The sequence below is a fragment of the Triticum urartu genome, chromosome 4A (genome assembly GCF_056163025.1).
Source record: "Triticum urartu cultivar PI428250 chromosome 4A, HENAU_Tu73, whole genome shotgun sequence".
NCBI classification, from domain to species: domain Eukaryota; kingdom Viridiplantae; phylum Streptophyta; class Magnoliopsida; order Poales; family Poaceae; genus Triticum; species Triticum urartu.
The window spans coordinates 461,353,986-461,366,439 of NC_141876.1; positions in this window are offsets into that span (position 1 = coordinate 461,353,986).

Below are 12,454 nucleotides of genomic sequence, written 5' to 3' on the forward strand. Positions count from 1 at the left end.
TCTGAGGTAAACGGGACTGAGTTTTCTGATGTCTCCTCCTCATTACCTCATTAGATGCGTTCAGGCTCAACGTGAGCTGCAAGGCTTCTGCCTGAAGTTGCTGCGCCCGTACGTCCAAAGCCGTCCGCTCTGCTGCTAATCTAGCATCCTCAGCTGCTAAGGTTTCTTTGACCCGGGCGATCACGTCGCGAACCTAAGCCACCTCAGCCTCATGCTCAGATTGGTTCGCAGGGATGACTGTAACAGTTAACAAAGCCGTAAGCTTATCCATGAGATCCATCAGCACCTGAGCCGGTGGGCGCACGGGGCCTCCTGCCCCGGCTGCTCCTAACCCGGACATTATCGCCACTGAAGCCGTAAAATTTTGACTGGGTTGAGTACCAGCCATGAAGACTCCTGCCCGGTTTGGCGACTCTGAGAGGTCAGGAATAGTGCTGCCATCGGAACAGCCCCCAAGAACGCCATCTTGAACTTGATACAACGAATCTGTTGAGCCGGCGGATGAATCACCGTCAGAGAGGACGGCCGGCTCACCATCACCTTCAGATCCTTCAGGAAGTTCACCTCCATGGATGCAACCCACAAAGGCACGCTTCACGACGGGTTGAGCTCGGGCGGGTTTCGCATGCTAAGCCGTCTCGATGAGGTCGGTGCAGCTGTCCGGCTCAGGGCCCGGCTCACCAATTCGGCCGATGAAGACGTGAATTCCGCCAAAGGGGGCCCGGTAACCGTACTCAATTGAACCGGTGTCGGGGCCCCAGCCTTTGTCCTAGATGTAGATCTTGCCACGACGACTCTTGGTCATCCGGCCGACTGCGTATCCCTTGAGCCCTTCGAAGATGCCCTTCAAGAACTCGAATCCATCGTGCGCTGGCCCCACGGTGGGCGCCAACTGTCGTGGAATTGTCACGGCAGATGTCCTCTTGCAAGGACTTGATCGTGGAGCCATCGCAACTAGGAAGCTTAAAGGGGTTAATCGGGACAAAGGACATGCTAGGTTTATACTAGTTCAGCCCCTTACGGTGAAGGAAGGCTTACGTCTAGTTGGGTTGGAATTGCTTGAGGTTTCGATGACCAGGGAGCGAGATACGCTATGCCCGGTTCTCGAACTCTTGTTTCTTGTCCCTAAGCCGCCAGCGGGCCGTCCCCTTATATACACGGGTTGACGCCCTACGGCTTACAGAGTCCCGGCCGGCTCATAAACAGTGTCCGGCTCGGTGACTAGTTATTTTTACCTTACAATACAAGTTGCGCCCTCATGGTGGCTTATCACCATGGGCCCTAAATCGCCTGTGGGCCTTTAGACCCTTTACTGAACCGCCATCTTCACATCTTGGTCTCGAGCATCGGATGGGCTTCTCTTTGCGTAACCCGGCCCCTCCTGGCCGGCTTACGTACATAATTATATCCCCAACACACACCATTGTACAATTTCATGTCTCTGGAAAATTATTTGTATAGTACGTCAATTATGTAAACAAATGATGGAAGCTTGATAGCATTGCCAGAAGCCTCTTCATCATCCAGGTCCATGTGCCATGCGCAAAATTATATTCCTTCGTTCCTAAATATTTGTCTTCTTACAAATTTCAAATGGGCATATTTTAGAGTGTAGATTCACTCATTTTGCTTCGTATGTGTACTCCCTCCGTTCCTAAATATTCTATTCGTCTTAACAGAGATTTCAACAAGTGACTACATACGGAGAAAAATGAGTGAATCTACACTCTAAAATATGTCTATATACATCTGTATGTGCCAGTCCATTTGAAATCTCTAGAAAGACAAATATTTGAGTAGTCACTCATTGAAATCTCTAGAAAGACAAATACTCCGGAGTATATATAAGAACCGAGGGGGTAGTGCACAACCGCATGGGAGACTCAGCCCGGTCGTTGCGCCGCATTAATAGTGAGTAATGAGCAGTCAAATCATAAGCCCCACCTTTCCCACTGTAAGTTGCTCTGAAGAAGCAACCATCAATACACTCTTCTTTGAATCCGCTCATACTACTCCATCCATCACTGTTTATACAGCGCGCTTTAGAAAAAAGAAAAAAATCTGTGGGACCAAGGCGAATAGCGATCGGCCTGAAAAATAGCATTGGTAGTTATAGCACGGCGTCTATTACTAGAGGGAATAATGCGTACACACATGCATGCAGTGCTTCCACCCCGGGTACACACATGCATGCACTCTGTAGTAGTACAGTACATGGAGAGAAAATTGTGGACTTGATTGCGGTTACCACGCCCTAATTAATTGAGCATTAAACCAAACGCGTCTAAAGTCTCTCTGGTGGTGGAAATGCATTGAGAGAAACGCATCATAATAAAGCGCGCCCTGTAAACTGTGACGGAGGGTGGAGTAGTATGAAGGTGCAAAACCAAGTACGCGTACTACTGCCCTTGGCTCTTTGCCCCTTCGTGAAGTCGAACAATGATGGTACTCCGCATGTTGGGTACTACAGTGTATGCCTCTGACAATCTGACACCGAATGGACTGATGCATGTCCACCGAGGGTAGGTTGCATTAGTCAAAAGGCGTAAGCGAGCTTCACCTTGTCCTGCAAGCTTCTCCTCATTCTGCGAGTTGACGGGACACACCAAAAAGTAGTGCTAGTCCATACTCCCTCCTTTCCGGTTAATATGGCTTAATCTTTTTTGCGGGTAAATGAGAGAGCTTTATTCATATATAAGCATTCTTAGGACGATCAGCCAAGACACTGGTCACTAGGAAGCGAGGTACCCCGCAAAAAAAGAAGTAGGAAGCGAGGTGTTTCATCAAGCCAGCTCTCGGCCACATTCAAAGTGCAGCAGGCACGGTTCGCACGAAGATGCACCGCATGGTTTGCTGACCTGTTTACATGCCGAATAACAAAAAAACAGGAAATATTACTGAGCGCTACTATTTGTAACAGGATATGAGCAAGAATTAAGCGAGAATTGTGGCGAGTGTTCCATGCAATCAACTTCCATTATCACATGTGAGAACCCTCGAAGAGAACCAAATGTTTTGAAGATTGCTTTATCACATTTTAAAATTATAATAAGAGTGCAGACGCTCCTCCATCCGGTTCCTAGTACTAGTATAGTACGTACCTTTATGGACTATAGTAGTAGTACTAGTAAACTTTGCGCTTGGCTGTTCGGGAAGTCGAACAATAATAGCACTAGTAGTATAGTGTATGCTTCTGGAAATCTGACACCAAATTAACTGTTGCATGTCCACCGCCTGAGTGAGGGAGAGCTTGCATTAGTCAAAAGTTTCTCCTTGTCCTGCGAGCCACCACGCGCAAGCTTCTCCCGTCCTGCAACCTTCTCCTCGTTTGGCAAGTTGACGGGACACAACAAAGTAATGCTAGTCCATACTGCCTCCTTTCCGGTTAAAATGGTTTAATTTCAAACGAGATAAATACACTGTCTGTCACTGTATATTTGTAAAAATATGGTCAGTGGACTTCATAATACGCTCATTGCGCTCAATATATATTTTTTCCGGTGTTCATACGGTCACTAGCTCACCCTGACTGAGTATGTGTGTGCATGCACATGTAGGTTGAGCACTTAAGCGTGACCGTGTGTGTTCTGTCGTGTGCTCGGACATGCATGCATTAGGGTGTCGCGCGCGTTTTTGCGTCCATGTGTACGTGTGACTGTTGCATACACGTAGGGGGAGTACCTGTAGGGGCCACTAAGGAGCAGTCAAATCACACAGTAAGTTAGTCGGAAGAAGCAACCATCATTTCACTCTTGAATGACAAGTACACAATATAAAATGGTTGATATGGAGAGAAAAATAAAACCACTATATATACACTAGCAGGAGCCTAAGCTGCAAGCCTGCTTGCTTAGGTTGCTCTCTTCACAAGCATAGAATGACGGGCATGATCCCGTAGCTGGGGGAAGGGAACAATGTTCTGCGTAGACGCGGTCGACATCGGCGAGGGAGAAAACCCACAGTCGGTGCGTCCCAATCGGGGGTCACCGCGGTATGGGCCGATGCCGCATCCCAACCGCCCTTCTAGCTACAGCCCGACGTCCCAGGTAGTCCATCTTCCTTTTGGAGCCGGCTTGCTCCACTGCCATAGCTCCATCGCCATGTCGATCTTTCTCTACTTCTACCGGCTTCTATTTGTGATGAGTTTATGTCTCATGAACTAGTGCCAGTACTATTATCCTAATCACACTTCTTCAATATCTTTGCCATCAGGGATGCTCAGGTCGATTTTAGTGGAATTGCACAAAAGCATCGTATGATCCGAGGGTGCCAGCCGTCTTTCCTTCCCGACATGGAAAGTGCTATGGAACAAGAGGTACTAGAAGGTGGAGAACCAAAGAGTGTTGCTTCTATTGTTGCTGACATTCTCACTAGAGAATCTCCCTCTAGCACATTCCTTCGATAGGTTCTACCTGGCCAGGAAATTAAATCATGTTTAGGGTTTAGGGTTTAAGTCGTAGTGACCCCATTAGTAGTGTTTCTATCGTACACGCTCTCACAACTTTTTTCTTTAGTTGTGAAGTAAATATTGGCTATGATCTGTAAATCATTGAGATGCATCAGCATGCGTGTTGGTTTTCCTTTGTATTTGATGGAATGTTGTAACAGGGCAACCTTGGAATAGGAATGAAAATGAAGTGGAAAATTTTTCGTTTTTCCAGAGAAAAAATGGAAACGGAGAGAAACCAACGTTTCGTTTCATTGGATCGCGCCATCGAGCAAAGCCAACGTTTAAATCACGTCTGTCGTGTTCATGTCTCACCCTCCTCCACGGCTCGACCCCACACGGTCGCTCGGCATGCCACTCACCGCAAACCGAGTAGTATACCATAAATTTCCCGCCTGCTTGTCGATGGATCGCGCCATGGAGTACTAGCACTACTGGAAGAGATTGACGAGTTGGGGGAGGACAGCTAGCTGTAGCATGGACTCACAAGAACTTACTACTGGAAGAGATCGCGCATGTTGTAGCCGGCTATTGTGACCTTTGAACGCGGAGCAGCCGCGTGCACCCGGAACCGGCGCGGGCGACGCTCTCTCGGCCGGCGTGCCGCAATCAATGCCGACACTGGTGAGAGGTCGCATCCGCTCTGGCCGGGCATGAATGCGGCACTGACCGTTTCGGGCGGGAAGCACGCGCGGGTGATGAAGAGGGTTCGGGTTGGTCAGGACCGGCTGTGGCAGCGGTCTGGACGTGCGCAAACAAGAGATGTTGTATGTTAATATTGCTGCGTATATAATTAACAACGTAAATAATGTGCCAGTTGGACAAATATGATTGGAGATGGAGATGGAAATGGAATTTTACGTAAACACGGATATGCATGTCTATGTCTATGTGTGTGTGCACAACGACTCTCGTGACCTGGAAGCAGGGGCGTGTTTTTGATCGAGTTTTGTTTCTTGGTATGTTAGAAAATCAGTTTGTCTAATTCACATCTAGATGTTATTTAAGGATATCACATCTAAGCTCCCACAAGTATATAATGTAGCAACAAGAAACAAAAAAACAAGGAAAAGACCACAAACAGAGTGGACATCAACTTATATGTGACATAACTATGTCACATCTAGATGTGTCCTAGACAGACCCTTAAAAAATTGTCCGCCAGTTTTTGTTTCTTTTTTCCGAGAATGCGCGTATTCTATTTAAAACCACTGCTATGGAGAGATTTTTTTACTCCATTATAGCCTCTTGTTTGATAGAGTTTCTCGCGTCTCACTCTCTCACCCTCTCCATATCAAAACAAGATGACAGTGTCCACTCTATCTCTCTCCTCACCGGTGGTAACAGATCCGGCCAAATCCCGTCCGCTACGGGAGGTGAGGAGGTGCAGCATTGACGTTGTCGCCATCAGTGACGGAGGAAGCCGATGCGCACCGTCCTCTCGGAGCCGGCGCTGGCGCGGACGAAGATCCTCCGCGCCCTTGTTCGCTGCCATCGTGTGGGCAGATCTCACCTGCCTGCCTAAACGACATCTTGCCCACCTGAGGTATAACTTCTTGTACTGGTCCAGCTCCCCAGGTCGCTGCGTGCGGGTTTTCTTCTATGCGACTACTCCCCAGCTCCCCATGCATAGTAGCTAGCGTTCATCGGCTGGTCCAACATCACCTACTAATACTATTATAGAGGAAATGCCACTCAAAAAGTTGTCCTGATTTATGACTCGGTGGAGGTATACATGTTGTTTTGACAAAAAGTACATGGTGGTTGTGCAGTCATTGTCCATATGGTGGTAGTACTATCACTGGTTAAATGAAGAAATGCTTTTTTTCTCGGGTATCCTGGTTTAGTTCCCATCAAGATAATTATGATGCTTCTATTTGTTGGTGTACTTTTCATTAATTCTTATTGACAATTGAGATGTCGTTGCTAACCCTTTTTTATATTTTTGGAAACAGTGATGCGTGTCTCCATACCCGGGCATGTCTTCCTCAATTTTAGTGGAACTGCACAAAATTGGATGGCCGTTGTTGTTCTGCCTCACTGTCCTCTGCCACGTGGCAACCTTTTTTGATCCTGCAGGAGGGGGAGACCCAATTTCTTCCTTCCTCGAGCTTGATTACTGAGAAGAAACAGACCACAGTGAGGATTTGTCGATCTTCTTAGGTGCCTCACCCAAACTTGATGCCAAATGGATGATGCATCACCACGATGACCTATCGATGCTCATGGTTGCGCCTCATGGTTGCGTCGGCTGGTGAAGCTGATCGATTTTCGACGAAAAACAAGCTGTCTTCCATCAATGCTCTTTGCTTGTTACGCACAAAGATGATATCCTTCGTCAGTTCACCTTGGTTGCGTTGGAGACGCAGTCGTCTTTCACGTTGGCGCAATTTTCGCTAGGGTTTTACGACAGGTGGGCCCAAAATGTGGCTGGCTCACCTGTCATATAGCCAAAAGCAGGTGCAGTGAAGGCACCGGAGCTCAGTTCGTACTACAGTAGTATATATATAAGAGGGAGCCTCAGCGCTTGTTGGCTAGGGTTTGCACTCTCCACACGCGCGCCGCACTACATATATGTTACACGCTGGAGGCTCAGCGTTCATTTGCTAGGGTTTGCTATATTCATAGTCTCTCACCAGATCTAAACAAGACTGCGTTGGCCTCTTGTCTCTCTCTCCCCCCTCATAGCTGGTGAAGGAGGCGTCCGTATCCCGTCGCACCAGGAAGGGGAGGAGGTGCAGCGTTCACTCTATCGCCTTCGGCGAGGGAGGCAATCCACTGCCGGCTGCGCTGTTCTCTTTCACCAAACGCCTGTGCGGGAGGGCCACCGACCCCTTCTTCCTCTCTGTCGTACGTAGTGTGGGCAGATCCGGCCTCCCACCGCACGCCTTGCCACATCCCGACGACCCTAAGGTATAAGTTTCTTTGAAACTGTCGTTGCTCTAGCTGCATGTGGATCTTTTTCAATCTGTAGTCGAATCTAGGTCTTGGTTCAAAGAGGAAAGAAGGGTGCGGTGGGCTGAAGCAAGAATCTAGGACGTGGTTCAATGAGGAAAGGAGGGGCGGAAAGTAGTATAGACTGGCTATCCAGCCGCTTTGTAGGTCGAAAAGGGGAAAAGGGGGTAACCCAGTACACACATCTGTAAGGAACCGATCTCTTTGTTGAAAAGGGAAAGAAACTAGGGGGTCGGGTAGTTTGTGCACGACTAGATTTGCTGCCCTCACATAGGAAGAAGGTTCAAAGAGAACAAATATGGGACCAGCGCATATATGCTGCTTGGCTACATACTCTGCATCACCCATTTATACGTGTGGACGCACATGGTGCCGGCATGTCCCATGCAGCTATTTTGCTGTTGTTAATCTCAGAATTAACTACTGATCTGTTTTAAAAGAATTTCTCTGTTAATATGAATCAATGCAACTGTTTTAGAAATGTTATTGTCCTATACTTTGTTTTCCATCAAGATAAGGTAGATGCTTCTTTTTGTGGCTGCATGTTTCATCCTCCTTTATTGGCTAGTAATTGTTTTCTTTTTTGCCTCTTAAAACAGGGATATCTATTCAACTTGTTGCTATAGAAAAATTAAATGTCACACCAGCAACTTTGCTTGATTTCAGTGCAACTGCACAAAACTTGATTGGATTTCCTATTCGTGTTGGTAGATTCATATTTTATGTTGGTCGTCTCATGAAAGGTCAGTACAGGCCTTCATCCACATGATTGTGTAATGTGCTTTGAGATGCTGCGCTACTTGTATTGGTACTGTTTTAAATAAATGATGAATTGAAGCTATTGTATTGTTGTCTTTTCCCATTAAGCAGTGAACAAAAATGGGACCAACCCAGACATGATGCTTGTTGCTTTGTTACAACAAATTCAGCATCACCCCCTTTATAAGCTAGTAATTGATGCCACTCTCAGAATTAACTACTGAATCTTATTTCAAAACTGCAACACTTGTTAGGGATTGGCGGGATTACCATTTTTGTGGCCGCATGTTTCATCCTCCTTTATTAGCCAGTAATTGATTCCTTTTTTGCCTCTGCTTATACAGGGATATCTATTCAACTTGTTGCTATTGTGACATTTTGCTTTGCTACGCGAAACACTTTGCTTGATTTTAGTGCAACTGCACAAAACGAGATTGGATTTCCTATTCGTGTTGGCAGATTCGTACGTGATCTTGTGTGCATCATGACAAGTTGGTACTTGCCTTCATCCACATGATCGTGCAGTGTGTTTTGAGATGTTGTGCTACTTGTATTGGTACTGTTTTAAATAAATGATGAATTGAAGCTATTGTATTGCTGTCTTTTCCCATTAAGTAGTGAACAAAAATGGGACCAACCCAGACATGATGCTTGTTGCTTTGTTACATCAAATTCAGCATCACCCCCTTTATAAGCTTTGTCGTTCTTTATACATGTTGAAACAAGGCATTGTTAAGATAATGTCTCAGTCAATATGAATGAATCACACTGATGGAGAATTGCTACTCTCCTGCTTTGTTTCCCATTAAGATAAAGTAGATCAGTAGATGCTTTTCTTCTGGGAGTACAAGTCATCAACCGTTATTTCTTAGTAATTGTTTCCCTTATACCTATTGTTGCTTACAGGGATATCAAAATTAAAGCTCGGTTTTATACCGACTTCGATTTTAGTTGAACTGCACAAAAGGAGCCAATGTGTAAGGCAAACTGCTGCATTACTGGGTCTAGTTGGTCATTCCACTTTGCAGAAAGAAGCAGTCACTGTTTGCGCTACATTATAGAAGGAATGACCGAGAAGCTTTACAGAGTATTATTAGACACCGGTGACATGACTAGTCTGCAGAGACCATTGGCAATTTAACAACACGTGGAGTGCCCTGGGCAAAAAGTGCCCAAACAAGTACAAAAGCTATGACAGGACTCCATGATCATACGCATTACATATTTTGAATGGGAAAAGCTTGTCAAAGTTTAATCATTGATGTTAGCAAGAAGATGTTAGTTTAATATATTGGAATTGGAAAACCTTGTCAAAATTTGCTCATTGATGTTAGCCAGAAGACATGCATTTGATATTTTTGAGTGGGACGCCCTTGCTGTGAGCAGCGTCGAGTGTTTTTTCCTAATCCTGTGTTCAGTTTAGAAGTAAATAGTTACTCTGCTGAGATATTCCTGTGTTAAGAGTTTGTTCTGAATATTGTCTATGTAATGCCAGGCCTTGTGTTTGATTGCAAAGTTGAGCTTGAAATGTTGTGGCATGCGGCATCACGAGCTGTTCACCATGGCTCCTGAGAATAATGCTTCGTATTGTTTTGCATGTCGATCTAATGCCAGTGATTTGCTTGTTAAGAAGATCATCCTCTTCTGTTGTTTCCGTGCTTAAGAAGTTCATCGTCTGATGTTTCATTCATAGCCTATACGACAAGTCGGGTAGGTTAGACGTGAAACCATATGATCTTCCGACTAACTCATGATATTAGGCCGTGATTGGATCGTCGTTTTGCAACCAAAACCGCTTGTAAAACTAACGCTTGTAAATTAAAGCAGATGGTCTCGGGCGAAGGCGCTTGGTTGGTCGATTTCGACTAGTAAAATATCGGAAGTACTTGACACACGATAAAAACGCTGAACGACACTCGGACGATTGCTAATCCAGTCGTTAGCTGATGTTTCAGCCTTGCCCATGGATGGCATGATACGCACGTCGTGCATGTATCGTCTGGTAATGTCGTCCATATAGCAGTGCTCGTAAAATATACACTGGTCTCTCAAATTACACGCGTAACCCGCCGGTTTTACTTATAGACCTCGGGCCCTCGGTTTCATTACGCCTGCATTTTATGCATTGTTTTCGATGACAAGTAAATTACACTTGTATGTTAATACGGGTTTGAAATAAACCAGAGCTCCCAAGCGCGGCCTTACCATTTCATGTCGTCTCAGTTTCTTGAAGGTGCTCATAGGTGTCCGATGATCCTGGCTTCCTGAATGAGTAGCGGGCGCTGTATCAGACCATCCGTAGGGCCCGCGAGGCCCTCTCCGTTGTCCTTCGAGTTGTTGCGCTCGCCGTGGCGCCGAGCATTGTTAAGATTGTCGACGAACATGAGGATTCAGGAGATGACTTTATTTTGACTGGATGACACTAGGGACCCACTAGGGCCATAGCCGTACGTACGCAAGTGCCTCCTTATTATGTACAACTATTTTTTTTGCTTTCTCCTGGTTTCCTGACATCACGGTCCCACACCATTGTCAACCTATGTAGTCAATATAAATGAGAGAATTGCACAAGGTGCGGCCGACAGCTGGGACCAAGCAGCTCGAGTAGTATTTGTGTTTTTGAGGCGTGAGCACTGCAGAGTTTTTCTTGGCGATGATTTCGTTGTTGTTCAGAGGAGAGCAGGGTATTAACTGGGCGGCTGTGGCCCGTCTAGCCCAGGCCAGATATCCAGCCCAGATACTAATTTTTTCAAGATAAAAATGGCTAGCCCAGCTATACGTCTTTTTGAGGAATACCCAGGCAAGGTCAACTTGTTATTCTCCGCCCCGCTGGGCTGCAAATCTTTCCTAGGAGGGATGCATTAGGCTTAAGAGGAAAATTGGCTTTAAAAATAATAAATGGGATGTAATTATAAAAACTAGGCAGTAACTATAAAAAATGCACCAAACACGAAATTAGTTTATAAAATATTATTTATGGATTTTGAAAATCTTAAATTTTCATTGTTGTGCGCGCAATGTTTCGTTGGATTTTTACGTGATACAAGTTTATATTTAATCTGACTAGAAATTTCGAGATAAAAGTATTTCGGAGCCCATCAAAATGTGGGAAATTTTATTGAATTCTGTCTTCAACGGTTGGTTGAAATTATTAATCATTGCCCTAGCTAGAAAATGGGTTGTACTTTTAACAAACTGTAAATGGGCTGTTGTAAATTCTATTAGAATTCCAAAATGGGATGTACATTCTTACAAAACGCAAATGGGCTATAAGTTCTCTGCCACACACTTGTGGGCCTACTAAGTGACGCGTCCCCTAAAAAAATAAGTTGACGCATATGCAAGGCTTTGCCAACTTATTATAGTCAACACACGGTTCTAGCAGCAGTGGCCGTTGGATGTCTATCCAACGGATGTCGTGCTTCTTCTTCAATCTCGGATATTCTTAGCTTCGGCCGCCCAAAAAATGATTCCTCCCCCTGACATCTGGGGCGCACCGTTTTGGAGGCTGACCTGTGGGCCTACCAAGTTGGAGCGTACCAAGGGCTTTGTCAACTTTAGTCAATATGAACGATTCTAGCTCCTGTGACGTACGATGTCCATCCAACGGCTGTAGTGCTTCTTCAACCTCTGGTCTTCTTGCTCCAGCCGCCCAAAGCAGCGACGTTCGTGCCGCCTGCTCCTGCCTCCCGTGGCAGGTTGTGCTGCCGCAGAGGCCTCACCGCCCCCATACTACTCCCACCGCTGACCAGGCCATCCCTCCACTCGCCCACACCCCCTGTTATTCTGCGGCGACGGCAGCCTCACACCGCAGCCGAACCAGTGAACCCTCGTACTCCTCTCCGCGCGGGCTTCCACAGCTGCGTCTTCCGCGGCTCCGCGTCGTCCCCTTCCTAGGCCTCGCCGTCGTCCAGACCACCACCCTGGTGCTCTCGGCACGGCGTGGTCAACGTGGTCAACGACTGACTTCCATCGGAAGAGTACTATACATGGAGAGGCTGACAGCTGGGTCCAGGCGGCCGCAAGGAAGTGCCTCCTTATTACGCGCAAAATAATTATTCCTCCACCTTACAGCAGGGACCCACCAGATGGGCCACCTTATTTCGAAAAAAACGTTTCCCCCCCTGACTGCTCGGACCCACCGGACGGGCCAGCATATTTCACGAAAAAAAACGTTCCCCCGCTGTCAGCTCGGACCCATCGGAAGTGCCTCCTTATGACGCACAGAAAAATGAATACTCCCCCTGCTAGCTGGGACCCACCATGGTGGGAGGCTGACTTGTGGGCCTACTA